The sequence below is a fragment of the Phalacrocorax carbo genome, chromosome 1 (genome assembly GCF_963921805.1).
Source record: "Phalacrocorax carbo chromosome 1, bPhaCar2.1, whole genome shotgun sequence".
NCBI lineage: Eukaryota > Metazoa > Chordata > Aves > Suliformes > Phalacrocoracidae > Phalacrocorax > Phalacrocorax carbo.
The window spans coordinates 210,079,193-210,084,486 of NC_087513.1; the positions used below are offsets into that span (position 1 = coordinate 210,079,193).

Genomic DNA, 5,294 nt, shown 5'->3' on the forward strand with positions numbered 1-5,294 from the left:
CTGGTTTAAAGTGCCTCAACACTGTGAGGTATGCCCACCCCGTGCTGCCTTCTGCTCTCCTGCCATACTAGGCACACTATTGCAATGAATCTTGAACTTCCACATTGCCTGGGTGGTTATTTGGCACTGTGCATGAACTTGCTCCTAGCACATTCCCCGCTCCTCTTTCTGTACTTGCCAAGAGCAAGGCTTGCACTCAAACTGTTGGTCCTGCCCTAAAAAAAAATGGCAATATGCCTTAAAAACAGAAAAGGCATTTATTTGATTCTCAGCTATTATAATTTCTTGTTTAGCTATATATTATTGTCCTGGTTTCAGCTGGGATAGAGTTAAATTTCTTCATAATAGCTAGTATGGGGCTGTGTTTTGGATTTGTGCTGGAAACAGTGGTGATAATGTGAATATGTTTTAGTTGTTGCTAAGTAGCACTTGTACTGGTCAAGGACTTTTTCAGCTCCTCATGCTCTGCTGGGTGCAGAAGAAAGTGGGAGGGGGCACAGCCAGGACAGCTGACCCCAACTGACCAAAAGGATGTCCCCACACCATATGTCGTCATGCTCAGTATATAAAGCTGGAGGAAGAAGGAGGAAGGGGGACATTCAGAGTGATGGCATTTGTCTTCCCAAGTAACCGTTACACCTGATGGAGCCCTGCTCTCCTGGGGATGGCTGAGCACCTGCCTGCCCATGGGAAGGAGTGAATAAATTCCTTGGTTTGCTTTGCTTCCATGTGCAGCTTTTGGTTTACCTCTTAAGCTGCCTTTTATATCAATCCATGAGTTGCCTCACTTTTACTCTTCCCATTCTCTCCCCCGTCCCACCAGGGGGGAGTGAGTGAGCAGCTGCATGATGCTTGGTTGTAGACTGGGGCTAAACCATGACATTTATGTAAAAATAAGAAAATGCCAACTACTCCATACCACACGCACAAAAAAACAACTCAGCTGCAGGTACACTTGCCTGGACATGCCACAAAACTTAGAGCAAGCACCTCAGTTTGCCAACTGATGGATGCCAGCTTGGCTATCACAGCAGGGACCGAACAAGAACAGCTCCAGACGTAAAACCAGGAGCTCTGCAGCTGTGTTAGAGAGCCCCAATACTCCAGCTCAGGCAGTGAGCAACATCTACCACCCACAGGTGGGCCTGGGAAGAAGAGGAGCATGCAGCCTAGTTAGCAAACACAGAAAAGCTCTTTCATGGGAAAGCGACAAACAGAGGTTCAGTTTGCTCGGTGACACCTTTCTCCTACTCCTCAATTCTCACATTCCCTCCCCACGCCTGTTTGGGAAGCAACTGCTCAGTTCCCCAGAACAACCTCCTTCACCCATCCACCTCTCCCTTCAGAAACTCCAATTGCCTCATAGACCCCAACTCCAGGCAACAAAAATCACTGTGCTCTCATAGCTCAGCTCTGGAGCAGAGAAGAAAATGAAGCTTAAGAGGCAGCAAGTCTCTCCCTTCTCTGGCTCTTCTCAGTTCCCCTCACCTCACCAGTCTTTGGGTCCCCCATACATGAGGTTGGAAGACACCCAAGCATCCGAGGGCAGCTTGAACCTTTTTCTACAGCAGTTCTGGGGTGGGCAATTTAATACAATGCAAGGCACACAGGAGATGCTGATAAGGCCAATTTAAAATGATGTGATTTCTGGTTTACTGAGAAGCCAGTCGATGGCATTAAACTCAGTTTGATTAAGAATCGGGCTAAAATACAAGAAAACTCTATAGGATATGACCATGAGACCATCTAGCCCTAAAACCCCTTTCAGACACTGGACAGTAGTAACACATTGGGGAAAAAGTAAAAGACCAGAGGAAATATTTAGTGCTGCCTTCCTGGGACAGCCTCTCTGCTTCCAGCAATTGGCATCTTGGGGACTTCCTGAAGCACAGTAAATGCACACATTGCATTTAAGGTCTTTGCAGGATCAGGACTCAAATTACTCAAGAGGAAGGGCCCCTTAGCTCATCTGTGCCTTTTCACAGCAATCACTCATCTACTGAGTGATTTGCACCATTTGGTCCATTTTTATGCATCTGTATTTCTGTTGCTGCAAGGCAAAATTTCATCTTATTAATAGTGTGGCTTTCCAAGCTTCATTTTTAATCCACATCATGCAGTAGCATAATATAGCTTGAAAACACTAGCGTGCAAGACAACATTGTCACAAGTCTTTCTAAATTCAATGAATTTGATAATCTGGAAAAATAATAAAGCAAGGATAAATACCAGCACATATTTGTAAAGATATAGACACATATGAAAACAGAATTAAAAAGAGGGACATTACAAAAATTTCATTACTTTTAAACTAAAAAAATTCCCTGGCCATGGATCCCCTGCTTGCTCTCCGCAACTTCTGTATCAATATTTCCCACAACAATTCTCAGGCTACATTTCAAATTATCACTTCATTTCCAAGGCCTTCTCTCCATAGCTAACAAAACCACTGCTATAAGAATTCTCTTTTTACAGCCAAGATGGAAAACCCTCTATTAGGTTATGTAAAATAAAGAGGAAAATGCCACTCCAGGAAATAAAAATGTTAAAAAAAGACCAACCAAACAAAGGCAACTCCTGCACACAGTGTTGCTCTTCCCCCCCTGAGTCAGTAACAAAGAGGAAGGAAGGAAAAAAACACAGATAAAATAAATGCAGGGAGGAGGTGGGGATGCAGCATGTTTATCCCACCTGAGGAGGGGAAGCTGTAAGCGCCGTGCATTGCATAGGGACACCCCAACCACCGCCTTGGTGTTTACAATACTTTGATCAAACCAAACAGGGAGTTTCATTGTCCCCACCACACTCATGTCACCCGTCCCCCAGTGCTGAGATTCCAGGGAGTCTGCCAGAGGACACACAGTGCCAGTTACACAAGAGAAGCGCAGAAGCAAATATGCAGCAGAGGGAAAGGAAAAAAAATATAAAATATCAGCTCAGCTGCACGCTCTTTTCCTGCTCTCAGAACAGCCTCCAAGTCAGGCTTCGGAATGGATTAACTTTAAAGGGCACCGAAAGATGCTGACAGATTCGAGGTGAGCAGGACCCCTCTGCGTACATGCGTTTCACTGCCACCAGCACAAAATTAGATGTCTGAGGCCCACGAGCAATTGCTGTGATAATGTAGTTATAGAAAGGGAAAAACCTCCTGATGTTACGCACTCAGAAAAAATATCTCGTATCTTGCTTTAGTATTATAGCACTGTTCAGCTAAAGGTCTGAGCTGCATCTTGCAAACGGCAAGGAACAGGAAAACAAATAAAAAGCCACAATAAAATGAAACTCTGCTGAACCACATGGTTTTTAAAAAGTTTCAAATATATGCACTTCTGGCATTTATGAGAGAAGGGAAAAAGACCAGAGCGATGGTTCGGAAGTTGAAGTAAACCATCAGGCTGCCCGACCGACAATTTTTAAGATGCGTATTCATGATATGACTTGGAAAAGAAACCTGGAGCAACTGCACGCAGCCGGAATTGAGAGCCAGTTTGACTCAGACCTCTCCTGTTTCCTTAAAAGACGGGAGGAATGGGGGTGTCGGAACACAGAAGCCTCACGACGTGGCACACCAGCACCCTAAAAACCATCCTAAACCAGACCTCGCTTATTCAACTTTTTAAAAAATTGTCTCCCCCCGCCCCCACCCCAGGAACGCCGGCTCTCACAGGCGCTCAGCAGCACTTAATGACAGCAATTTAAAAATCCATTTTATTTTCCGCTGTTACACAGTGCAGAAGACGAGCGGGAAGGGGCTCCCCCCGGTACCCGCCGCTCAGGACCGCGCTATTTCGGGGCGCCCGCAGCATCCCGGAGTTGCGGGAGTTTCCCGGCCCGCAGGGCTTGGCGGGGGGAGGGGGTGTACGCAGATCCCCAGTAATTTAGAGGTTTATTTCTTCAATTTAGGGTCTGGGGTGGGTTCCCCCCCTTTTTCAGCAATGCCAGGGAAAGGCGGCGCACCCCGCGGGGCACCGCTTCTCCCCGCCGGGGAGCGCACAGTGCGGGGAAGCGCAGCGGGAGACGGGGGGGGGGGGGGGGCGGGAAACGCACACAAAAAAGAAAAGGAGCAGAGAACTCACCTGGTTTGGGATTTTTCCTCCCTCTCCACGACCATAAAACGAGGCGGGAGCCAGGAGCCGGTCACCGGCGATGGGAGAAGGCTGGCAGCCCCGGGCCGCCCCACAGCGGGGATAGCGGGGCTGGCTGCGGTGCAGCCCCCGCGCCCCCCGGGGTGTGTGCTGGGCCGCCCCCGGGGCGGTGCAGCCCCCCGGGGATGGCCGCAGGGCTAGCCCACTCCCCCGGGGATGGGTGCTGGCCGCCCACCCGGTGCCAGGCAGCTCCCCAGGATGGGTGCAGCAGGCTCGGGCGCCAGGCAGCCCCGCTCGGGAACGGGTGCTGAGTCCCCCCCTCCCCGGGATGAATGCTGAACCAGCCCCGGAGCAGGACAGCCCCCCCACCCCCGGGACGGGTGCAGCGGCGCTCGCTGCAAGGGGACCCCCGCCGGGGACAGGCGAAGGGCCGCCCCCGCTGCAGGGCAGGGCAAGGCAAGGCAAGGCAGCCCCTGGGCCGGTGCCGGCGCAGGGCCGCCCCGGGCCGGTGTTAGGGGCGGGAGCGGGGGCAGGAGCGGGCCCCCCCCCGCCGTGACCGGCGCTGGCAGCGGGAGGCGGCACCGGCAGAGCACAATAAACGGTAGCGCGCGCCCCCGCCGCCGCCCGCTGGGCAATGACATCACCCCTCTCGCCCACCGGGGCGGGACGAGCGGCAGCGCCGCCGCCTCCCCATTGGCTGGCGCCTGCTGGCAGCAATGACTTCTGGGAATTGTAGTTCGAGATAGGTGCGGCCGGGCGGCAGAGCGCGGGGCGGGGACTCGATCTGCCGGCAGGCACCGCGCTGCGCGGGGGCGGGGGGGTGAGAGAGCTGGAGGTGGCGGCCGCCATGTTGATGGCGTGGGATTGCTTTAGCTCGGGAGGAGCGACCGGGGACCCGGGTTAAGATGTCGGAAAAGAGAGAGGGTGGGAGCGAGGTGTTGGTTCGAGGGGTGGGAAGAGCTTGTGTGAGGAGGGTGAGAGAGAACGGGGAGGCTGGAGGGCCTCGAAGGGTATGGTGTTGCGGCCGGCTGCCCGTTGGTGCCCGCCGGCCCTTGGCGGAGCAGCGCCTCTCCATGGCGAGAGCCCGTTCCTGGCGCTCGCCCCCTTTGCTGGCCGTAGGGGGAGTCCCCGCGGCCCCGGCAGCGGGGCCCGGAGGCGGGCGGGCCTCGGCGGCGCGGGAGCGGCGGCCGCTGAGGTGGGTCTGTGGGG

At 53.1% G+C, this 5,294-nt stretch overlaps 1 protein-coding gene across 2 annotated transcripts in view; it reads right to left on the minus strand.

Moving 5' to 3' along the window:
* RAB30 (RAB30, member RAS oncogene family) overlaps window positions 1-4,422 on the minus strand; it is a 53,887-nt gene extending 49,465 nt beyond the window's left edge. For both annotated transcript variants that reach the window (XM_064441425.1, XM_064441426.1), the window contains exon 1: window positions 4,077-4,422. The gene's annotated coding sequence lies outside the window, so the exon portion shown is untranslated. The remainder of the gene's footprint in view (window positions 1-4,076) is intronic.
* Window positions 4,423-5,294: the final 872 nt, after the last annotated feature.